We start from the raw sequence: 25,634 nt of genomic DNA on the forward strand, positions 1-25,634 counted from the left end.
TCAGAGACAGGCTGTAGCACAAGCTGTAGTGAGGCCAAGCTCACTGCAGAAGAGACAATCATAGACAAATCACAGAAGAACCCACCATTTTGCAAGCTGAGTCGGGAATGTCTGATCATAATTTGCATAAAAGGCACCTTGTAAATACTAGGTGGTTCATCCTTCGCAGGAGTTCAGTCCAGGCAGAGCTGACCTACACATAACTTCTGACAGGGAACAACTGCAAGCCAGTGACATGCTTCAAGCAAAAGAAAATTGAATGTAAGTAAACTTTAGGAACATCTAGAAACTGATTAGTAGCCCTGTTAGACAAATAGACTTTTTGCCTATTGCTTTTAATTATATGTATTTTTTTTAGTTTTGTATTGCCTTAAGAAACTCCATTTTGTATTGCTCTGTAGCTTGACATAAGTGCTCGACCTTTGTATGCTGCATGTGTGAAAGAATGGGTGACAGCATGTCTGTGGAAAAGGGAAACACCAGCTGGTGACTGGCTGAAGAGATTCAGAGATGTTTTTGTTCAGAAGAAAGAAGGAACCTAAGAAACAGAAACCTGGGAAGGAAGTTTTTTCAATAGTTTTACCTTATGTGCAGGAGATGTTTGCCATGAAAAAGGTTTTACAGGGACTTGGTCACAATCCTTGGGCAGAACAGGTGGTGACAGATGTTGGTTCCTTGTCAGATATTGTCCAGGATAGACTGGAGAAGTACCTGGCAATTTACAAGCCATGGACTTCAAAAGAAAAACAGACTGTGGTCTTTTGGTCATTGTAGGAAGGATGCCAGGATGCATATGATAAAGTAAGGAAGGAGAAACAAGAGAACAGCGCATTGCAAAAGGAGTTACAGCAGGTTAAGGAGGATCGGGAGAGATGGAAGGCTACAGCTTTGGGGGCTCAAAGTCAGTTGGAGCCTTTACAAGAGGCATACCGAGAAGGGAAAATAAGAGAGAGTGAATTGTCGAGAAAGGTGGATGAACAAGCTAAATATAAAAAGGAGACAGAAGTCTTACAGGGTATGGTGCTTTGGCTTACCCTAGAAAAGCCCTTGCTAACTATAGCCGCTGTGAGTCAATCATTAAACACCTGAAACACAAATTAGGCTTTGCTACTTGCCAGATAGCCACAGTTACAGGAGAAAATTATTGTGAAGAAGAAGATAGGGAAGTGACCCTTTTGAAGGGATGAGATAGAGATATTCAGAATGGGGAAGGAAAATTTGTGCAGCAGTTACCCAGGTGACTGAAAATAGGGACGATCAGGATCACGTAAAATCCACAGCCCGAACTGTAGTCCCCCTCTCCACTTCCAACGTACAGGCCATGGCACGAACATTGGGAGTTTTAACTAGAAAAAACCTGTCCCAGTGGGCTGTCTGTGCCTTACAACTGAATGTCTGGCAGGAGGTAACCCTAGAACAGGCTGGTCCAACATACGGCCCACGGGCTGCCATGAGGCCCGCCAAGGCCTCTTGGGCCCCTTGGGACTCGGAGCGGGGGGGCAGCAAAGGCACCAGTCGCAGGGCTCAAGTGCCTATATACTAATGCTAGGAGCATGGGGAACAAGCAGGATGAACTAGCGCTCCTGCTTGCGCTAAACACCTATGACTTAGTGGGGCTAACAGAGACCTGGTGGGATACATCCCATGACTGGGCGGTACATATTGAGGGCTATAGATTGTATAGAAAGGACAGGTCGGGGAAGAAAGGTGGGGGGGGTTGCACTTTATGTCAGTGAGCAATATACATCAACCCTCATCAAGACAGAATCCAAGGTTGAGGAAGTAGAAGAATTGTGGGTTAGGCTACATGGGGGGCAAGGAGAAAGGGATTTGGTGGTAGGCGTCTGCTACAGACCCCCACACCAAGGGGAAGAAATAGATGCGGGGCTCCTGAGGCAACTCTCGGAGACCATAAAAGCTAAAGAGGCGGTAGTCATGGGGGACCTAAACTACCCGGACATCTGCTGGGAGATGCAGACAGCAAGGTCCCATCGCTCACGCAGGTTTCTAACCTGTGTACAGGACCTCCACCTGACACAGGAGGTACACGGTCCCACTAGGGGGAATGCCATACTGGATCTGGTATTGGCAACAGGAGATGACATGATAGGGGACCTCCAGATCGGTAGCCATTTGGGAGACAGTGATCACCTTATAATAGAATTCAACATAAGACGGCGAGTGGGTAAGGTAACTAGTAGGGTGAAAGTGCTAGACTTTAGGAAAGCTGATCTCAATGCACTCAGGCGATTAGTCAAGGAATCACTGCAGAGTAGGAGTTTTGAAGGGATGGGAGCCCAAGAAGGGTGGCTGTGCCTAAAGGAAACAATCCTTCGGGCACAAAGCAAGATGATCCCCGAGCGAGGCAAAAAAGGGAAAGGGGCCAGAAGGCTTCCATGGCTGACCAGAGAAATCCAGGGCAGCCTAAGCGCCAAAAGGGGAGCACATAAAAAGTGGAAACAGGGTGAGATCACTAAAGATGAATATACCTCCTCTGCTCGTGCTTGTAGGGAGGCAGTTAGGTGGGCCAAAGCTACCATGGAGCTGAGGATGGCATCCCAAGTAAAATACAACAAGAAATTGTTTTTTAGATATATTGGGAGTAAAAGGAAGGCCCAGGGAGGAATAGGACCACTGCTAAATGGGCAGAAAGAATTGGTGACGGACAGGGGGGACAAGGCTGAACTCCTCAACGAGTTCTTTGCCTCAGTGTTCCTAAGCGAGGGGCACGACAAGTCTCTCACTGGGGTTGTAGAGAGGCAGCAGCAAGGCGCCAGACTGCCATACGTAGATCCTGGGGTGGTGCAGAGTCACTTGGAAGAACTGGATGCCTTTAAGTCGGCAGGCCCGGATGAGCTCCATCCGAGGGTGCTGAAGGCACTGGCCGACATCGTTGCAGAGCCACTGGCAGGAATATTCGAACGCTCGTGGCGCACGGGTCAAGTCCCGGAGGACTGGAAAAGGGCTAACGTGGTCCCCATTTTCAAGAAGGGGAGGAAGGAGGACCCGGGCAACTATAGGCCAGTCAGTCTCACCTCCATCCTTGGCAAAGTCTTTGAAAAAATTATCAAGGCTCACATTTGTGAGAGCCCGGCAGGGCAGATTATGCTGAGGGGAAACCAGCACAGGTTTGTGGCGGGCAGATCGTGCCTGACCAACCTAGTCTCTTTCTATGACCAGGTTACGAAACGCCTGGACACAGGAGGAGGGGTGGATGTCGTATACTTAGACTTCAGGAAGGCCTTCGATACGGTATCCCACCCCATACTGGTGAACAAGTTAAGAGGCTGTGACTTGGATGACTACACAGTCCGGTGGGTGGCGAATTGGCTAGAGGGTCGCACCCAAAGAGTCGTGGTAGATGGGTCGGTCTCAACCTGGAAGGGTGTGGGCAGTGGGGTCCCGCAGGGCTCGGTCCTTGGACCGATACTCTTTAATGTCTTCATCAGTGACTTGGACGAGGGAGTCAAATGTACTCTGTCCAAGTTTGCAGATGACACAAAGCTATGGGGAGAAGTGGACACGCCGGAGGGCAGGGAACAGCTGCAGGCAGACCTGGATAGGTTGGACAAGTGGGCAGAAAACAACAGGATGCAGTTCAACAAGGAGAAATGCAAAGTGCTGCACCTAGGGAGGAAAAATGTCCAGCACACCTACAGCCTAGGGAATGACCTGCTGGGTGGCACAGAGGTGGAAACATGAACATGAGTCGGCAGTGTGACGAAGCCATCAGAAAAGCCAATGGCACTTTATCGTGCATCAGCAGATGCATGATGAATAGGTCCAAGGAGGTGATATTTCCCCTCTATCGGGCGCTGGTCAGACCGCAGTTGGAGTACTGTGTGCAATTCTGGGCGCCACACTTCAAAAAGGATGCGGATAACCTGGAGAGGGTCCAGAGAAGGGCAACTCGTATGGTCAAGGGCCTGCAGACCAAGCCCTACGAGGAGAGACTAGAGAAACTGGACCTTTTCAGCCTCCGCAAGAGAAGGTTGAGAGGCGACCTTGTGGCTGCCTTTAAGTTCATCACGGGGGCACAGAAGGGAATTGGTGAGGATTTATTCACCAAGGCGCCCCCGGGGGTTACAAGAAACAATGGCCACAAGCTAGCAGAGAGCAGATTTAGATTGGACATTAGGAAGAACTTCTTCACAGTTCGAGTGGCCAAGGTCTGGAACGGGCTCCCAAGGGAGGTGGTGCTCTCCCCTACCCTGGGGGTCTTCAAGAGGAGGTTAGATGAGTATCTAGCTGGGGTCATCTAAACCCAGCACTCTTTCCTGCTTATGCAGGGGGTCGGACTCGATGATCTATTGAGGTCCCTTCCGACCCTAACATCTATGAATCTATGAATATGAAAGGCATTTTCTGAGGCCCGCAGTACTGCAACGGGAAACGAAGGTAAACGCTGTTTTGTTCTCACCCCTTGTCCCCTCCGGCCCCTCAGCAGATTCCTAATGGCTGCTGAAGGGCTGGGGAAGGGACACAGTTCGCACGTGCGTGTGGGCAGAGGAGAGCCGTGTGCCTCGGGGCCAGGCTGAGCCCGGCCGGGGCAGCGGGGGCGCAGCTGCACTGTGCCCTGCCTGCGCCGCTCAGTGCCGAGCGCCACACGGCTCCGCCGCCGCCTCTGCTGGCTGGTGCGACCCGGCCGGCCTCCTCCCGTCCCCAGCAGCACGGGGCAAGCCGGCTGCAGCCGCACGCTGCTTTCCTGGCCCGTGCCGGCCCGGCTGCGGGGGGCAGCGTGCGGCTGAAGCCGGCTTCCCCCGTGGTGCTGGGGACGCCCGGCCGGGTCGGCACTGGCCAGCAGTGGCGGCGGGGAAGCCTCCTCCTTTCGGGCCCAGCTGGCGCAGGAAGGGGGAAGCGCAGCAGCGGGTGGGGAAGCCACGCTCGCTAGGGGCCGGCCGGGCCGGGCCGGGCTGGCGGGAGGGAGGGAAAGTGTGGCTGAGCCCCTGCAGCTCTGTGTCTGCTCCTGCAAGACTGGACAATGTGCTCAAGAGCAGAGCACGACCGACCTGGGCTCCGACCTAAATTCGGAGCAGGAAAAATCTTTGTAAAAATACTGTCCGGTGTTTGGATTGTGTTTGCTTCTGTTGCTCTTTGTGCGGGATTGGGGGCTCAACTTGTTACTACTTGTTCAAGATGTGTTACTAACAAGTCATGAATTCAATAAAAATAAATCTTCTTGAAGATTATTCTCAAAAATGCCCATATTTTGTTGCTTTCATTAGTTTCCACTCTGGCTGATCTCTTTTCCCCATTTGATCTGTGGACGTGCATTATGCTTCTTTCATTCACTGAGAAGTGAGTAGAAGGGACAGTGTTTATTTTAGTCAAGTGTTTGGTATTCTTTCATTCTGGCTTTTATATTGTTTTTATTTTGGATTTTACACCACATTTCCAGACGCATTTCATTGTCACTTCCTGCAACTTCATTGGTGCCAAAGCTCACGTGACATCACTTCCTGATGTGATACCGCTTCCTGTGAGGTCTTTGAATATGGCTTGCTGGGTGATAAAAAATTTGTGATCCGGCCCCACATTCAAAAAGGTTGGACACCCCTGCCCTAGAAGAGTTCAAACGCCTTTTTACCACCAATGCTGGTCCCGAACTACAAGGAGCTGTGGATCGGTGGTATTTGAGGACCGTGCTAGTGTTGTAGCTCTTCTGACAGCCCGGGGAGAACAGATAGGAAGGCGACAGCTGCGAGTGCAAGCTGCAGCTATGTCCCAAGCTCCCAAAGAAGACCCTGCACTGTATCTGTATCGACGGGGCCTGATGCAACTGATGGCAGGAGTAGCCGAGCCTGTAAATGCTCAGGGGCACGCTGCAGCTAATCTCGATGCAGTCTGTTTTGGTGTAAATGCTCTCTGAGACTGTACGGCCTCTTACTCCCCAATATGCTAGCCGAATGGGGACATGGGCCATGGGGCAACCTGATTCTCTGGTCACCAACCGGGGCCAGATTAGGCAGTTTACAACCCATGGAGTCCCTCAGATTAAACAAGGAAGAGTGGCAGTTGTAGCAGCATTGGATACAGTCACATACACTAATGAGAGTGGTGCTTGATTTAAACCAGGAAGAGGCCACTTTAGAGGCGGAGGTGGAGGATGTGGTAAAGGCAGCAGCAATGTGTATCTGACCCTCCAGCCCTATCAACAAGAAGGGAAGGGATTTAGAAGGGGATTTATGAATGATACCACAGAAGTCTACGATAGAGAGAGCCGTAATTTAGCATGGCGAGTCCTTATGCAAAATAGGGAAAGCTTTGAGCAATGAGATCAGGCCTCTATGGCAAACATTGTAAAGAAAGCTCTCCAGATTCAGATGCAACAGCCAAAGGGGGTGATGAGCATCACCACTCCTAGTGCACCACTACCACCACCACCGCAGCAGGATTAGGGGTGCCCGCTGGACATGGGGCCACCACAAGAGACAGGAGCACAACAACAGTCTAGGCTCATAGGCAAAGTTACTTGGGATCCCGGAGGAAGACCTAGAATTTATGTCCAGCAGGGAGATGGTGCTCCTGTTTTAACTTTAATTGACACTGGAGCAGCAGTTTCACTAATAAAATTCACTCCACATGATGGCAAAAAGTCCTGACAAGTTACCCTAAGATCATTCCAGGGGCAACCAAGTATTGGCTGGGAGTGGACTCAAAAGTACCCCTCCCAATACAAGGTTTCCAGACCAAGGGGGAACTAATCCAGACCCCCAACACGACAGGGGATGTCATTCTAGGAACTGATTGTCTCTTCAAAAATAACATGGGGATTGATTTTCCCGGGAGAGCCTTATGGAAATTAGAAACCTATCCTCACTGCTCCCGAAGAGCCATAATAACAAAAGGGGGTGAGAAACAAATTGCAGCCCTATCGGCAGAACAAGTCGAAGAATGGCGGTTAAAATTCCCCATGGTCGGGATGCATAAGAAAACAGAATGAGGTCATATCAAAGCCTGTGTTAAAATTATAGGAAAATTGGTGCCACCCCCAAAGCAATATTCCTATCCTAAACAGGCAGAGGTTCAGCTTATGCAGATCATTCAGGATTTAGGGAGTTATTAGGAAAACTAACTCCCCTTTTAACTCGCCAGTATGGCCTGTCTTAAAGGCAGATGGCAAGTCAAGGCATTTAGCAGTGGATTATAGAAGGGTTAATAAAGGCACAACCTCCATGGCTCCTATTGTGGCAAACATGACAGAGGTGTTACAGGAGATACAAGCTACAGCAAAATACTTTCCTCTAACTGACCTGTAGCTGTTTCTTTGCTAGTCCTTTACACCCAGAATCACAAGCTAGGTTTGCTTTCACGATGCGGAGGCAGCGATATACTTTCAGGGCTTTCACAACTCACCAGCCCTAGCACACCATCGTGTGGTGAACATGCTAAATTGCCTGTCTCCACAAGAAAGACCTTTCATCGCTTCCTATGTGGATGATAGCTTAATTTTTGGAGAAACACAAGACCAAGTACAGCAGCTCACTGACAGTGTTTTAACTCTTATTCAGAAAGCTGGGTTTAAAGTTAATCTGGAAAAAGCTCAACTGGAGCGAGCACAAGTAACATACTTAGGTATGATCATTGGAAAGGAGGGGAGACAGGTAGACCAGCAAAAAGTGCGGGCACTAATAGAGGTGCCAGCGCCCACAGATGCACATTCCCTGAGGGTCTTGCTTGGAGGATTTAATTTTTTAAGACCTCACATTTACAAGGATGCAGAAAGCACTGTTCCGTTGTGGAAACTGTTAAAGAAAAAGACTCTATGGCATTGGCGACCTGAACAAGAAGAAGCCCTGAATATCTTAAAACAAAAACCCTTAACAGCTCCAGCTTTGCATTTTCGTGATGAATCAAGGACGTTTGTAATTCGCTTGGCAGCAAATGAAAGGGCTTTAGCTGCAACACTGCTTCAAACTAATGAGGTAGGCAAATTAGTGTGCTAGTAGCTTATGAATCCAGGAAGCTTCAGGAAGCAGAGTTGAATGTCGACCTCTGTAAGCAAAAATGCTTAGCCATGATTTGGGCCATACAGTCTTTTGAATCCCGGTATTGGTATTGATCATGTCACTATACAAAGCACACACTCCCCCCTCAAATATATTTTATCTGGCAAATTAGTGGGAGGAAAACTGTCTAACACGCTCATGGCACAATGGACTAATTTTAGTCAACAGAGCAGTCACTACTGATTCAGTGTCTAAACCTGACCTGTTAACTCATGCCTTAATTGAAAGGGGGAAACAACATGAGTGCCCAAAGTCAGGGCCGCCCAGAGGGTTTATGGGGCTGGGGCAGGTGTGATGTTGTGGGCCCCACCACTGCCCCCTACAAGGACCCATGTGTGTGTACAAAGCCAGGGGACCACGTGTGAAAATTCTTGCATGCGTACATCATGTGTGAATTCTCATATGCGGCTCCTCCTTCCCTTGCCCTGGGAAGTGGGTATAAGTGGGCTTTCTTTGCTTGTTCCCATGGCAAGGAGGGCTAGGCAGAGAGAATTTACCTTGGAGCCAGGTTACTAAAGCAAAATGACATTAACAGTTTGCAGGTGAAACAATTATTAAACTTATGCTACAAAGTTAGGAACTTAAGAACAAAATGAGAAGAGAAAAGTTTAAGTAAAGTATTTCTTTCTTGCCTTCATGGATGCAAAGTCATCAGTTACATCATCAGAATTTATTTGCTTTGCAAGTGCCTTCTCCACTGAAAGCATGATCACATAGTTCAGCCTATCTTCCCCGATCGCTGACCACCGCAGGTAGTTCTTAATAATCTTAAACTTACTAAAAGTGCATTCTCCGGATGCAACAGAGACTGGCAAATGCACATCTGAGGGAACACAGATTGTACACCTTTGCCATAAATCTGGTTGAGAAGCTAAATTTGAGTCTTTCCTGATTTTGTACAACAGGCAAAGTTCTTCTTGCAACTCATCCATGTTCACATCTCGTGGGTATGTGGTGGATAAGGACGCCACAGACTTTGCAATTTCTTCATCCTCTGCAACAGCTGGTGGATCAAGTATGGGTGAGAACAAGCTTGAGAGTTTCCCCGTGGGCTCAGCTAGGCTTCGGAGATCTGAGAGGAGCGTATCCATGGCTGTGATGAACACTTCAACCCTGAATTTATCTTCAGGGGAAGAGATTGTGTGTTCTGTATTGGCTGGCTCATTGTGGAAATGCTTCATCCTTCGGATTCTTCTGTGTGTTCTCCAGATTTGGGTGATAACCTTATCTTCCGTGAGAAGACTTGGCCAGGAATCATTCAACGATTGAATTTCTTCCAGGAGGCTCTTGACATGTTGCATCCTTTCTTCCATGGTGAGCTTGGATCCTTGGACAAGCTTGCTTTGGATATTGATGGACTGCAATAATTTGTACCACACTGTAGTCAGAAGGATGAACTCAAAGGATCGCATCCACTCAATGAGACCTGAAACATCAGCCTGGGTTTCTGCTGTCAAGTCCAGTTCTTCCTCAGTTTTGAAGAGAGAATCCAGCATCCCTTTAGCTCCATCTAGTTGTTGACACGGAGCGAAGAGGGAGTCCTGCAGTTTCCTGAAGAATTTTCCATCTTGCAGGACTGCACAAAAATACAATGTACCGCTTCTGTACATTTCCAAAGTATGTTTTCACTTCAGGGCTCTTCTCCATGGCAGAGTACCACACAGGTGCAGAGAGTATGCACTGCAGGGTGAAAACAATGCCTGAGGAATTTCATCCTATATCCTAGTTTTCACGCGTGGTAATTCCCAGACATATTTGAAGCATTGTCGTACCCTTGGCCTCTGCAGTTCTGCAACTCTACCATACACTCTGCCAGTACTTCCTTTATCTGCTCCATGATGTCTACTCCTTTCTTTTTTTTGCAGTCCACCATCTTCAGAAATCATTCACGCACATCCTATTTACCAGAGAAATCCAGGGCAGCCTAAGGGCCAAAAGGGGACCAGAGAAATCCAGGGCAGCCTAAGGGCCAAAAGGGGACCAGAGAAATCCAGGGCAGCCTAAGGGCCAAAAGGGGAGCACATAAAAAGTGGAAACAGGGTGAGATCACTAAAGATGAATATACCTCCTCTGCTCGTGCTTGTAGGGAGGCAGTTAGGCGGGCCAAAGCTACCATGGAGCTGAGGATGGCAACCCAAGTAAAGGACAAGAAATTGTTTTTTAGATACGTAGGGAGTAAAAGGAAGGCCCAGGGAGGAATAGGACCCCTGCTAAATGGGCAGAAGCAATTGGTGACAGATAGAGGGGACAAGGCTGAACTCCTCAACGAGTTCTTTGCCTCAGTGTTCCTAAGTGAGGGGCACGACAAGTCTCTCACTGGGGTTGTAGAGAGGCAGCAGCAAGGCGCCAGACTTCCATGCGTAGATCCTGAGGTGGTGCAGAGTCACTTGGAAGAACTGGATGCCTTTAAGTCGGCAGGCCTGGATGGGCTCCATCCGAGGGTGCTGAAGGCACTGGCCGACGTCATTGCAGAGCCACTGGCAGGAATATTCGAATGCTCGTGGCGCACAGGCCAAGTCCCGGAGGACTGGAAAAGGGCTAACGTGGTCCCCATTTTCAAAAAGGGGAGGAAGGAGGACCCGGGCAACTATAGGCCGGTCAGTCTCACCTCCATCCTTGGTAAAGTATTTGAAAAAATTATCAAGGCTCACATTTGTGAGAGCCCGGCAGGACAAATTATGCTGAGGGGAAACCAGCACGGGTTTGTGGCCGGCAGATCATGCCTGACCAACCTAGTCTCTTTCTATGACCAGGTTACGAAACGCCTGGACACAGGAGGAGGGGTGGATGTCGTATACCTGGACTTCAGGAAGGCCTTTGATATGGTATCCCACCCCATACTGGTGAACAAATTAAGAGGCTGTGATGTGGATGACTGCACAGTCCGGTGGGTGGCGAATTGGCTAGAGGGTCGCACCCAAAGAGTCGTGGTAGATGGGTCGGTCTCGACCTGGAAGGGTGTGGGCAGTGGGGTCCCGCAGGGTTCGGTCCTTGGACCGATACTCTTTAATGTCTTCATCAGCGACTTGGACGTGGGAGTGAAATGTACTCTGTCCAAGTTTGCAGATGACACAAAGCTATGGGGAGAAGTGGACACGCCAGAGGGCAGGGAACAGCTGCAGGCAGACCTGGATAGGTTGGAGAAGTGGGCAGAAAACAACAGGATGCAGTTCAACAAGGAGAAATGCAAAGTGCTGCACCTAGGGAGGAAAAATGTCCAGCACACCTACAGCCTAGGGAATGACCTGCTGGGTGGCACGGAGGTGGAAAGGGATCTTGGAGTCCTAGTGGACTCCAAGTTGAACATGAGCCGGCAGTGTGATGAAGCCATCAGAAAAGCCAATGGCACTTTATCATGCATCAGCAGATGCATGACAAATAGGTCCAGGGAGGTGATACTTCCCCTCTATAGGGCATTGGTCAGACCGCAGTTGGAGTACTGCGTGCAATTCTGGGCGCCACACTTCAAGAAGGATGCGGATAACCTGGAGAGGGTACAGCGAAGGGCAACTCGTATGGTCAAGGGCCTGCAGACCAAGCCCTACGAGGAGAGACTAGTGAAACTGGACCTTTTCAGCCTCCGCAAGAGAAGGTTGAGAGGCGACCTTGTGGCTGCCTATAAGTTCATCACGGGGGCACAGAAGGGAATTGGTGAGGATTTATTCACCAAGGCGCCCCCGGGGGTTACAAGAAACAATGGCCACAAGCTAGCAGAGAGCAGATTTAGACTGGACATTAGGAAGAACTTCTTCACAGTTCGAGTGGCCAAGGTCTGGAACGGGCTCCCAAGGGAGGTGGTGCTCTCCCCTACCCTGGGGGTCTTCAAGAGGAGGTTAGACGAGTATCTAGCTGGGGTCATTTAGACCCAGCACTCTTTCCTGCTTATGCAGGGGGTCGGACTCGATGATCTATTGAGGTCCCTTCCGACCCTAACATCTATGAATCTATGAATCTATTTTCCATCTTTTTCATGTACATATCTCATGATAAATACCAACTGTTCAGTACGTGAGACATCAGGCATCCCCATCTACGATGATTCCATAGTAGCGAGCATTTCTCACCTCCTCAAGAATCGTATTTAGTACTTTCTTGGCGCACACCTTCAAATACTCATTCTGACTATGCCAGGACAGGTAGTGTGCTTGCGTTCTCTCCCCAGCCATCCAATGCTCCGTAACAGTTTCAAGGTGGCAATTCATATCTTGACTGTATTTACTGATGAACTGTACAAAAGAAAGGACCAACCTGCTGTCGTCATGCTCTCGGGTAGAATGTGATCCTCGGAACGGCAAATTTAATTTGGCCAGAAACAAGGTAATGTCATCCAGACCTTGCAACGCTTTACGCCACTTTTCCTTCTCTGAATGTATACCCTTTTCAAGAGCATTATCCTCCTTTTCCACCAAGAGCATTTGTAAGATCTTTCCACTGTAAATAATGTTGAATATGACCAGAATTGGCCTTGTGTCTCTTCACTTTGTCATACAGTTTTCTCCAGTTATTGTTCATACCCCCGTGGCAGAATCTGAAATGGTGTAGGGCTTGATTTTTGTTCTGATCTCAGAAGAGACAGCATGGAAAGCAGAACAGGACAGCTGCCTTGTTGCTCCAAACGAGCCAGTCCCTTTTCACACTCTCGACATTGGACAGAGTCTTGCAGAAAACAGATGTAGGGAATGATCATTTGGAGGAATCACACGGGAAGCTTGCAGGTTTGGGTGGTGGGCCCTTGGACACAATTAGATCCCTTTGCAACCTAGCAAGATGCTCCCAGGTGGCCGGGTAATTAGAGAACATTTCCTGGTGAAGCTCAGGCGCAGATCCAGAAACCGGATCAATTGTCTCATTTTTCTCATTTGATGCTATGTCTCTTTCAGCTTGCACCACCAAACCTGACTCATTTTCACATTCCCCTGCTACATCACTGCTTGCTCCCTTTGTAATGTTTTCATGATCAGAATATCCTTCATTTTCTGCAAGTGATGTGCCACCTGAATCACCTGCTCCACTTCTAACTTCCTTATTTCCTTTCACCACCCAGCCAAACTGATCCAATGTCCATCTCCCCTTTTCATCCCGAGCTTTTTTCTCCTTTGTCTCCTTTCTTTTTGATGCCACAGATTGATAGGTGTGCTTCATTTTTTCTTACACGGGGATAAGGGGATAGGAATAAAGTTTAATTCTCCTGAGCACCTCCAAATCCCAACCCCTCCTGGCAGAGCTGCTCTCTCCTACCAGTTTCCTGGGGCCTGGCTCAGTCTCCCAGGTCTTCTAGCTGTGGCCAGCTGGCTGGCCTCCTCCACTACCCAGGAAGGAAGGGTTTCTTCCTTAAGGCCTGGAGTCGCACCACTCCTAGGCCTTTTCCCATTACTCTCCAGTGGGACCTTGCCTGGAAATCTTAGCTGGTGCACATGTAACCCCCATAACCTGGGTTGCACCTGGTGCAGGCTTGTGGGTATGGCAGAGGATAAACAGGCCCTGCCCCTGTTTAGAGGGAAAAGAAAGTAACTGCAAAGAGAGTAGACAGAGGAAGGAGGATTGACTTTGTACTGTTGCTGGAGAATAAACTTGTACGTTCAGCCTTTAACCCAGGCTTGTCCAACTTATGGCCCGCGGGCCGCCATGCAGCCCACCAAGGCATTTTCTGTGATCCATGGTACCCCAGCCCCGGCTCCGGCTCCCTCCAGCCCAGCGTGGAGAGGCGATGCGGACCCGCAGAGGCAGCGTGGCGGCCGGGCTCGCCCTCGTTGTCTGCCTCTGCTGCCTCCTGCCCGGTCGGGGCCAGGGTCGGGGCGGGAAGACGGCGCCTCCCCCGGGGCTGGGCCAGGGACTGTGGGCTCGTGGCACCTGTGTGTGTGTGTGGGGGGGTCCCTGCCTTTCATTGGCGGGGGAGGCTCAGCTCTGACCCCCATCTCCTGGGGCCGAGGCTTTAACCTCAAAGCCTGGTCTTCCCTCCTGGGAGCCGACTGTGCCCACGTCCCTGAAGCCAGGTGCTGAGCATTACAAAGGAAGGCAAAAACCTCCACAGTCTGCTCTAATCTGACCATTGGTAAAATTCCTTCCTGACTCCAAATTTGGCAATCAGTGGGACCCTGAGCAGAGGGCAAGACCAGGGCTTGGCAGTGTTTTTTGGGCAGTGCCAAAAACACCTGCAGCCTTGACTTGTAAAATGTTGGTGTGCCAGTGGCAGGCAGGGGGGGGAGCCCTGAGGGGCTCTATCCTTGTGGCAGCACAGCCCCGGCCCTTCCCCTGAAGTCTGCCCCGAGGCACACGTGCCAAGCAAAATGTTTTTGTGTGCGATGCTCTGGCACCCATGGAAGTGGTTGCCTACCTCTGGACATAGCCCTCTAGCCAAAAACCTCTGGATTTGGTCCCAGAAAGAGCATTGGCACACCCCAGTGTAAGTCCCTAGCCTTGGCTGTAGCCAACACCCAGTACCTCTGAGGAAGATGTAAAAACTCCCTGGCACATATAGCAGAAAGGGGAAGGGTGATGGTGGTTGTGGGGGGGAACCAGCAAAGCCCAGAAGCATGAGAAGTGCCCATAGGAGAACATAGGCACGGCTATGCCTAGATCAGGGGTTGGCAAAATATGGCCCATGAGCTGTATCCAGCCCACCAATTGATCCTATCTGGCTCACCACTGGGAGCCTGAGGAGCAAGGGTTGTGCCCTGTGTTGCTCCGCTCTGCCTCAAATAATTGCCCACCCCGGTCTAGATCAGCGGTTCTCAACCTTTCTTGTACCAGGACCCATTTATAAACATAGATGGTCAGTCCCAACCCAGTGTCCCTCACTGCTCCTACCTCCAGACCCCAGCACCCCAGTGTGTGGGGCATAGGGGGGGCCCCAAGTAGCCCCTTGCAGGCTGCAACTCTGCCAGCCCACAAGAGAAAAGCCACGCTTATATGTTTTTCTCCTTTAAAGGAGAACCTGTTTTTAAAGTTTGCTCATGACCCTTTTATATTTTCTTGAGACCTACTTTTGGGTCGCAACCCATGTTTTGAGAAACGCTGGCCTAGGTCATGCCCGACCTGTGCTGTCCAACATCTTTTTGAACACCTCCGGTGATGGAGAGTCCACAGCTTCCCTAGGCAGTCTGCTCCACTCCCTCGCTGTCCTAACCTCTGTGAGCAAAGGGCTGGTACTGGAAATACAGCGAGGTTTTCAGGCTCTGTTCTGTGCCTTGTTAGTTAACACACGGACAAAAAGAAAAGGGAAGAGGTTTTCTCTTTAATTTCTACCTCCTCCCAGTGGCAAGAAGCTGTTGGAAATTTCTTCCCAAGGTCTTGTTTGACTGGTGGCAGGATGCCTGCTGCCTCCTGTGGTCCAGGTCAGGTACTCCCATGGAACCAGTTTGCCCGAAGTTATGTGGTGAGTCTGTGGTAGAGCTGGAAATATAGTTCAGCTTGCCTGACTCCTGGTCTTGGTGCTGAATCCATAGGCCACAGTTGCAGCAAGAGTAATGATTTATGGTCTATTCTGATTGCTAAACTAACTTGCCACTCCCTGCTTTCCTGGGCGTGTTTGCACAGCAAGCTTCAGCCAGCGCTGAGGAGCAATTAACTAGCTATCTGTTGCTTGTAAAGCATGGTGTCCAGAAAAGAGAACAAACACAACAGTAGTTCATCTTCCTTCTGCTTCATCCTCTTCAGTGCAGTAGCTGTTGTACTATGGGATAAGTTATCAGATCTTTGGATAAAGTACAAACAAGAGAGGCTTTTGCAAGATCAGCTGTTGTTTCCATTTCCCCCTTTCCTCTCTATTTCTCTGAGCTATAACAAAGTAGGGCTGGTTGTGTTGTGGTTGCTGCCAACCTGACCTTAGATTAGGTGACCTGTTTTCAGCCTGGTGACTCAGCTAAGCTAGTCTCCAAGACTATTTTGGGAGGGTTACTTTAATCAATGCCTGGTCTGTTACTTTGCAGCTGGGTATGCCGATGAAAGTTCACCCCAATAGTCCAGCCTTGAGCACAGCAAGCCAAGCACAAGGCAGAGTGGTAAAGACCATAAGGGGTATACCAGCTTCGGAGCAATGATACCCTTTTCTTGGAGACCCTTTGTCTCTTCTCTTTAACCAGCATATAGTGTATTGCTGATAAAAGGGATAAGATGGGGTAACACTGGATATGATGGCGGTGAATGAAGAGGCATGTAAGCATCTAACACTGGGCCAGATAAATCTGAATTCTACCCCTGCTGCTGACTGAGATCCCACCACCTTCGTCCAGGCAATGCTTCTGTTTCTCTTTGTGCAGGATTGGGTGTTCAACTTGTTACTACATGTGTTACTAACAAGTTATTAATTCAATAAAAGTAAATCTTCTTGAAGATTATTCTCAAAAATGCCCATATTTTGTTGCTTTGATAAGTTTCCACTCTGGCTGATATCTTTTCCACATTTGATATTTTGACTTGCATTATGCTTCTTTCATTTACTGAGAAGTGAGTAGAAGCGAAAGTGTTTATTTTAGTCAAGTGTTTGATATTATTTCATTCTGGCTTTTATATTGTTTTTATTTTGGATTTTCAACCACATTTCCAGACCTATTTCATTGTCACTTCCTGCAACTTCATTGATGTCAAAGCTCACATGACATCACTTCCTGATGTGATACCACTTCCTGTGAGGTCTTTGAAGATGGCTCACCAGCCTGCTGGGTGATAAAAAGTTCGTGATCTGGCCCCACATTCAAAAAGGTTGGACACCCCTGCTTGATTAAGGGCATTCATATTCTTATGGGCCTTAGTAAGTAACTGCTGCTGTTTGAAGAACCAGAAGAGAGCAAATCATCTCTGCAATACTGAAAGCAAGATTTGCAGTTTGGAGCACAGGCTTCTTCAATCAAGAAGGATTTTAATTTTTTTGTTGTCCTAAGACTTATATTGACACTTTGCATTTAAGTACTTTTTGAAGTGGGGAAACATGTGAACCTGAATATGTGTTTTGTCTAATGTTGTTATTGTCTTTGGCAAATATAAAGAAAACAATATATATCATTTTACTTATTATATTCTTGCAGATTCATTTCTGACTTTGGCCCTTAAGAACCCACAGAGCTTGCATATACTCATGACTTGAACTCTTTCCCCAGGAGGTCTTTCTGTGACAACAGCCCTGCTCTGCCACCGATTCCTCCTTAAACCTTCCCTGTTCCTTCTCTCCTCCAACAGACTCTGTAACCAGAGCTACTTGGCCTAGGCCCTCGGCTTCCCAGAGATAAAGAAAGACAGTACCTTACCGTGACTGATTTAGACCCCGCTTTGGCCATCAATCCCACAATCATTTAAACCTCAAATTAGCATCTGTTTCACACACAGCTATGTATAATATCTACTTCATGGTGGGGGATGGGTCCCATAATGCCACAATGACATGTTGAGAATGATTCAGCATCATCATACACTCTAATACACTGATTTCCTCTTTTTTATGAAAACAAAATACCAAGAATTCGGGTGAGCAATGTCACAGGGCAGGGGCCGGCGGTACAGACAGGAGCTGAGGCAGGGGGCCCTTGCTTTGCAGGGGCCTGATGCAAATTGCCCTGGTTGCTGCCCCCCCGGGCAGCCCTGCCCAAAGTCACTTTAGAACAGAGGATAGCTTTAGTAGAAGCCCCACCATTAGAGGAATTAGACTTTGAAGGGCAGGAAAATCATATGTGGTTCACAGATGGAAGTTCAATGATAATAACTGGGGGGAAAAAAGTGTCAAATATGCAGCTATAAATTTAGGGGAGGAAATTTTGGAGGGCTATATAGACCATGGATCTGCTCACACGCAGAATTGCATGCTATTTATCAGGTTTTAAAGTTATATGAAGAGCCTCCCCGATCAGTGTATATTTATGCGGACAGTGATTTTTGTGTAAAAGGGATTCAGTACTGGATGTACGATTGGGCAAGGAATAATTGGAAAGGTGCAGGTGGAAAGAACATTGCATATGTAAAAGAGTGGCAGCGGGTTTTCCACTGGGTAACCCAATACCCCCATTTACTGAAAATCAGAGATGTAAAGGCACACAATAAGGATAGTTATTTAGAAACATACTGGAACAATAAAGTAGCTACCCTGGCAAGAGACAGACCTATAGCTGTTGTCACCAGGAGTCAAGCAAAGAAGTCAGACCAAACAATTCCTTTAAATGCTGATACTGAGGATGAGTTACCTCAAAAGCCATCTCAACACATCCCTGGTAAAATAGAAAAACAAGAACGGATGGATGTGGCACACCAATTTATGCATGAGGGAATCAAGGGAACTTTGCAACGAGTTGAGCAGATTGCTAATTGGGAAGCTATTAAAGACAATGTGGAGACATGGGTTAGAAACCGTGTTCGATGTGCCATGGAAAAGGCTTGACCCCCGCATTGGCAACCGATGATGTGTCAAAGACACTTCGGACCATAGCATCGGATTCAAATTGATTTTATTGACACATTCTTTGTAAGGAAGGATTGTGGTATTTGCTTGTAATTATTGATGCATTTTCTGGGTGGGTAGAGGCTTCCCTTACTAAGAACAACAGTGCTGGGATAGCAGCCAAAACGCTTTTCAATTAAGTAGTATGCAGATACGGGACTCCTGAAATCATTGACTCTGATCATGGAGGGGCCTTTGTAGGAACTGTGTTTACTATGATGCTTCAAGCCCTAGGAACTTAATAGAAATTACATATCCCGTATCAACCGCAATCTTCAGGTCAAGTTGAACAAACGAACCGCACCATCAAAGGGGCACTGCAGAAAGTAGTAGACCATGCAGGAAAAAATTTGCCTGAGAAATTACCTTTGATTTTAGCCACCATCCAGAGCAGTGACAGACTGCGAACCAAAATTGAACCACACCAGATTTTATTTGGGCAACCTATGCAACTAATAATAAATCCAGAACAGCTTACAGAATATCTGGACCGCCAGCCAGTGGTCACAGAAAATGACTATTTTCAGTGGTTAAAGCAGCTGCAAACAGACAAGCATACCCTGCAACATAGAATTAATGGGGCAATTGAAAAAACAAATAAGACAATTCATAGATTCATAGATGTTAGGGTCGGAAGGGACCTCAATAGATCATCGAGTCCGATCCCCTGCATAGGCAGGAAAGAGTGCTGGGTTCAGATGACCCCAGCTAGATACTCATCCAACCTCCTCTTGAAGACCCCCAGGGTAGGCGAGAGCACCACCTCCCTTGGGAGCCCGTTCCAGACCTTGGCCACTCAAACTGTGAAGAATTTCTTCCTAATGTCTTGTCTAAATCTGCTCTCTGCTAGCTTGTGGTCATTATTTCTTGTAACCCCTCGGGGCACCTTGGTGAATAAATACTCACCAATTCCCTTCTGTGCCCCCATGATGAACTTATAGGCAGCCACAAGGTCGCCTCTCAACCTTCTCTTGCGGAGGCTGAAAAGGTCCAGTTTCTCTAGTCTCTCCTCGTAGGGCTTGGTCTGTAGGCCCTTAACCATACGAGTGGCCCTTCTCTGGACCCTCTCCAGGTTATCCACATCCTTTTTGAAGTGTGGCGCCCAGAATTGCACACAGTACTCCAACTGTGGTCTGACCAGCGCCCGATAGAGGGGAAGTATCACCTCCCTGGACCTATTCGTCATGCATCTGCTGATGCACGATAAAGTGCCATTAGCTTTTCTGATGTCTTCGTCACACTGCCGGCTCATGTTCATCTTGGAGTCCTAGAGGACTCCAAGATCCCTTTCCACCTCTGTGCCACCCAGCAGGTCATTCCCTAGGCTGTAGGTGTGCTGGACATTTTTCCTCCCTAGGTGCAGCACTTTGCATTTCTCCTTGTTGAACTGCATCCTGTTGTTTTCTGCCCACTTGTCCAACCTGTCCAGGTCAGCCTGCAGCTGTTCCCTGCCCTCCGGCGTGTCCACTTCTCCCCATAGTTTTGTGTCATCCACAAACTTGGACAGAGTACACTTCACTCCCTCGTCCAAGTCGCTGATGAAGACGTTGAAGAGTATCGGTCCCAGGACCGAGCCCTGCGGGACCCCACTGCCCACACCCTTCCAGGTCGAAGCCGACCCATCCACTATGACTCTCTGAGTGCGACCCTCTAGCCAATTCACCACCCACCTGACTGTGTAGTCATCCAAGTCACAGCCTCTTAACTTGTTCACCAGTATGGGGTGGGATACCGTATCGAAGGCCTTCCTGAAGTCTATGTATACGACATCCACCCCTCCTCCTGTGTCCAGGCATTTCGTAACCTGGTCATAAAAAGAGACTAGATTAGTCAGGCACGATCTCCCTGCTACGAACCCGTGCTGGTTTCCCCTCAGCATAATTTGTCCTGCCGGGCTCTCGCAAATGTGAGCCTTGATAATTTTTTCAAAGACTTTGCCAAGGATGGAGGTGAGACTGACTGGCCTATCGTTGCCTGGGTCCTCCTTCCTCCCCTCTTGAAAATGGGGACCATGTTGGCCCTTTTCCAGTCCTCCGGGACTTGGCCCGTGCGCCACAAGCGTTTGAATATTCCCGCCAGTGGCTCTGCAATGACGTCGGCCAGTGCCTTCAGCACCCTCGGATGGAGCTCATCCGGGCCTGCTGACTTAGAGGCATCCAGTTCCTCCAAGTGACTCTGCACCACCTCAGGATCTACGCATGAGAGTCTGGCGCCTTGCTGCTGCCTCTCTACAACCCCAGTGAGAGACTTGTCGTGCCCCTCGCTTAGGAACACTGAGGCAAAGAGCTCGTTGAGGAGTTCAGCCTTGTCCCCTCTATCTGTCACCAATTGCTTCTGCCCATTTAGCAGGGGTCCTATTCCTCCCTGGGCCTTCCTTTTACTTCCAATATATCTAAAAAACAATTTCTTGTTATCCTTTACTTGGGATGCCATCCTCAGCTCCATGGTAGCTTTGGCCCGCCTAACTGCCTCCCTACAAGCGCAAGCAGAGGAAGTATACTCCTCTTTGGTAATCTCTCCCTGTTTCCACTTTTTATGTGCCACCCTTTTGGCCCGTAGGCTACCCTGGATTTCTCTGGTCAGCCATGGAAGCCTCCTGGCCCCTTTGCCTCTTTTTCCTTGCATTGGGATCATCTCCCTCTGTGCCCAAAGGATCGTTTCCTTTAGGCACAGCCACCCTTTCTGGGCTCCCATCACTTCAAAACTCCTACTCTGCAGTGCGTCCTTGACTAATCGCCTGAGTGCATTGAGATCAGCTTTCCTAAAGTCTAGCACTTTCACCCTACTAGTTACCTTACCCACTCGACATCTTATGAAAAAGCCACAGACTCAGTGCTGGGGGAAACAGGAGACCAAGTGATGTATCTGAAACTGGGCAAAAAGGATCATACCCCACAGTCCAAATGGATGGGCCCATACTCCATGGTCGGTAGACTGAGTCCTTTGATCTACTGAATCGAGAAGGATGGGAAACTTAAGTGGGTTCATGTTTCCCAGCTAAAACCATTCTCTTAACACATTTACTTGTAATGTTTATGTATTTCAGATTTAACATATATAGAGAGAGAAGTGCACGTGATGCTGGGAACCGCATGGCACGAACACTGGATATTTTGCCTTAGCCTTGCTTATTGCTTTGTTAAGACGTATCAGCATGTTGTTATGTTTTTGTTATTTTTCTTTGGAGCATTTTAAATTGTGCAAGTGTTTTACAGGGATATCTTTCTGGAAGTCGGTGAAGCAAAAGACGTGTAAGTCTGTTTTTATGTTTGTATTACGTAATTGGTATCTTATCCTTGCTATACAATTTGCCACTGAAGAAGGAAGACCACTTCATGATATGTGGGAGAAGTGTTTTTCTGAACTGTCTAAAGCCCCATACACTTCAAAGAAACCACCGGAAATACCGAGCCTAACATGGTGCGTTAAATGGTGGCAAAACAACCGCCCCGTTCACATATATCAGGATAAAACAGTAGCTGCCATAAATTCTGTGCAAGTTGGGGTCTGGGTAAACCGTACGAGTGACACTAATCACACCTGGGGATGTGGAATTAAAGAAGAAACAAGGTCTGGCAGCCTAGAAGGATTTAAATATATTCTGGAAACCATACCTGACTATTGGGAGACTTACCCTTATCAAACACAAGCCTCCTCATTGCAAATAAATGCTGGGGATCTACGGGAGTTGGTGTTGTATCAATGTGATTCCTTGGACCTTGTTGGCCTGTAACTCAGCAAATGTTCACTTTTCTACAGGGGAATCCTACTGAGGCATCTTTTTCTCAGGTGCTTAAATTACAACCCCCTATAGAGATGCAATTAGCACCCTTAATAGTTACCTTGCATATCAAAGTAAATTGGATAATAAACAACTTAACTTGGATTAAACCGGAGTGCAGGTCTTACAGTGCTCCCTTGTTTAATGCCTGGTATCAATCATTAAAGCATGAAGACACTGGACAAAGAGGTGATTTAACTGATTTACTATTAGGAGGGCTGGGAACAGGAACGGGGATTTTAAATTCTGTGGATTTGGAAGCATTAAAAAAACCAGGTGAGCACTACTGAGGGCCTACACCACACCACTGTAGAGGGACAGGAACATCAGTTTGTTGAACTCACACAAACTGGCATAGATACTCTTGAATTACAATGGCAGACTTGAAATCATATAAGCCTTTTGGGCTCAATACACCACCCTGAGGACACAGCCAATGAAACAGCAATAGCAATTTAACAACAATTACTAGCAATTGTGTTAAATGAAAGGGAAACGGAGTGGATAAGAGCCAAAGATATGAGTGTTTTAGCCCTATTACTGGCCTGACATGCAAACAACATATTTTCCCCTTATGTTCCTGGATGGTATAGGCCTCTCCAGACACAGATTGATGATATAAGAACTTGAACTGGGCAGATTATTGTGCAAGTGATACGTTTCCAGCCACATCAGCACAGAAAATTATTATGGCCTGTTGTAGCTTTGCCTTTTATTAAGGAAAGACATATCTGGATACCTCGCTTAGTCAGGACACACATAGATAGCAATGGAAATATCATAAATCTTTGAGTTTGTGATAGATGAACACCACAACAATGGATATGTCCAACTCTTCCCATTTTAAAAGAACCCTGCCTAGCACAGAGCACAAGTCTGTCTACTTGCTATTGGGATGAACTAAACAATGAAACAACTAGGGTGCATTATGATAGAGAAAGTGGTGTGTGTATAATTGGATTAAAAGGAGTTGTTTGGCAAGGGAGGAATGCTTCTGAGCTGCCAGTACAACAATGTATGTGTAATATATCCATAGTATAAACCCCTAAACTGACCTATTATTTCCCAATTCACAAAACAAAAGGAATGATCCCTGGATATGGGAATAATTTGCTTGATTTTTATTTCTCTTTAGGAATCAATTGGACTACCTTCAATTATTGGTTACAAAAGAATTCACAAATTAGCCATCTTACTACTGCAACACAAGAACAAAATCAGCTGCGTACTAGAACTATTTTACACCAAGGTTCAGATATTCTGAGAGTATCTGAACAAGCTAGACAAATGATGGTATCTCATTGGTATGATATTTTCAAGGGATGGTCACCATCATGGATGGCGGTCCTAAATGTTACGTTATATCCTATTATCATCTTTTCTATATTAACTGGAATAATGCTGACTGTAATGTGTTGTATGTGTTGTTGGATGGAATAAATGTATTTCAAATTGAAATCATGTGCCTTAATTGCTTTACAATATATAGTTTTGCAAAAATTATAGTGTGATCTATTCAAAACAAAATGTTTTGAAGAATCAAGGAAGAGAATGTTATAGAAATAGACTTTTTGCCTATTGCTTTTGATGTTATGTCTTTTTTTAGTTTTGTATTGCCTTAAGAAACTCCATTTTGTATTGTTCTGTAGCTTGACATAAGTGCTCCACCTTTGTGTGCTGTATGCGTGAGAGAATGGATGAGAGCGTGTCAGTGGAAAAGGAAAACATCAGCTGGCGACTGGCTGAAGAATGCAGACAGATAAAAGACCAAAACAAGAAGATTCTGCCCCAGAACGGCAAGAGAACAGCGGCAATCAACCTTCAAGGAAGAACACAGTGATAATACAGCAGAGGACTGGGTGAATTGACAAAACTATAAAAGTTGGGGTGAGACATATCGATTTTGGGTCTTGTTCTGCATGTTCATCTAACAAGAGGGACCAGCAGGAGCCTGGCTTCTACTTGTTATCAATTTAGCTGACCACTAAGTTGATCTGAGCAATGATAAGACTGGTAACATATACCAGCGCAGAACAGAAATCGAGGAATGAATGGCGGGAGTGGGGTGGGGGGGTATTAAGCACTTGATCAATAAACGTGGCACTTTGCCTTATCCCCCCTTATACGGTCTTGCATGTGATTTGAGCATTGGCAATTTGTGGGACAGCCCTACCAGTCTCTTTGGAAAGGCCTTAAATGGGGGCTAATGGATTCCATGGAATAATAATGTGTTGGAGACATGTGCAGCACAGCTAAGAACTAATAATTGTTAAGGAGGGGGAGGCATTGGAGTTAAGTGGATCAAATACTAGAACGGGACTCAGGACACCTGGGTTCCAGGCTCATCCCTGCCTCTTGGCTATGGACTGGCCATGGGTAGGTCATGTCAGGTCTCTGTGCCTCTGTCTTCCCATCTCAAACTGGGGTTCACGATCCAAAATGGGGTTCACTGGGTGCATCTATGAGACACTACAGTGACATAGGGTTGGTGGGCATGAACCATGACACTGATGCTACTGCACAATAGTTTGTTGCTATTGCACAGTAGGGTCAGAAATGACCCATGCACTGCCAGGACTGCGCAGTTGTTACTGTGCAGTTGGGTGCATGTGTAGATGCACCTGCTGAGCTACAAAGACCTACAGTGGTGGATCTGGTTTTGCCTCTGTAGGATATACTGTATTTATCCTCTAATAAACAGAAGCAGAGGGGAACTCATAGAAATCCTAATGAGAGGAACTCATATAGAGTCAGAGAAATATAAGACTAGAAGGGCCCTCAGGAGGGTGCATCAGTCCAGTCCCCTGCTCAAGGCAGCATCAACTCTGACAAAAACCAGCCGAGCTGTGTCTTGAAAACTTCCAATGGCAGAGACACCTCCAGCCCTCTGAGTATCTGCTTCAGGGCTGAACTGGTTTCAGGGTTAGAAAACTTTTCCCCAGAGTCAACCTAAGTCTGTCTTGTTGCCAATTGAGCTGGTTATCATATTTTCCTAAATATAATTAGCTGCGTCACCTTACCCCAAAACAGCTAGAGAATATTGGTGTATGCGTTATAGGCAATGAAAGGGATCTCTGTGGGATTGGAAATTTGGTGGAGGGATGGGGGAAAGTCAAAGCATGGCAAGATTAACTGCCATTCCTTTGTGGGGAGCCCCCTCCCCACCCATGTGCTAAAGCAGGTGGGCACATGGGGTCCAACTTGGTGGGACACATCTAGCCCGATGCACTGGAGCCATGTGCTGAGTCCAGCCTCATGCGCTGCCTCCAGAGCTGTGACAATCCTGGGACCATGATGGGTTGGGTTGTCACCCCAAATGGTGTGCAGGGCTGGGACAGGAGCAAGCTTGGCTCCCTACCTGCTCCACTTGCCTACCTCATTGGAAGCTGTTTTTATTCTTTCAGGCTCCCTTTCAAAATTC

General features: G+C 47.6%; 1 long non-coding RNA gene across 1 annotated transcript; it reads left to right on the forward strand.

Annotated features, from left to right (window-relative positions):
• LOC109285079 (uncharacterized) lies at positions 1-24,315 on the forward strand. Its single transcript, XR_002092745.2, has 3 exons — positions 1-261; positions 21,479-21,683; positions 23,349-24,315. It is a non-coding gene; the product is annotated as an uncharacterized LOC109285079 (long non-coding RNA).
• The last annotated feature ends 1,319 nt before the right edge of the window (positions 24,316-25,634 follow it).

This window comes from Alligator mississippiensis, chromosome 11, assembly GCF_030867095.1.
Source record: "Alligator mississippiensis isolate rAllMis1 chromosome 11, rAllMis1, whole genome shotgun sequence".
Classification (NCBI taxonomy): Eukaryota; Metazoa; Chordata; order Crocodylia; family Alligatoridae; genus Alligator; species Alligator mississippiensis.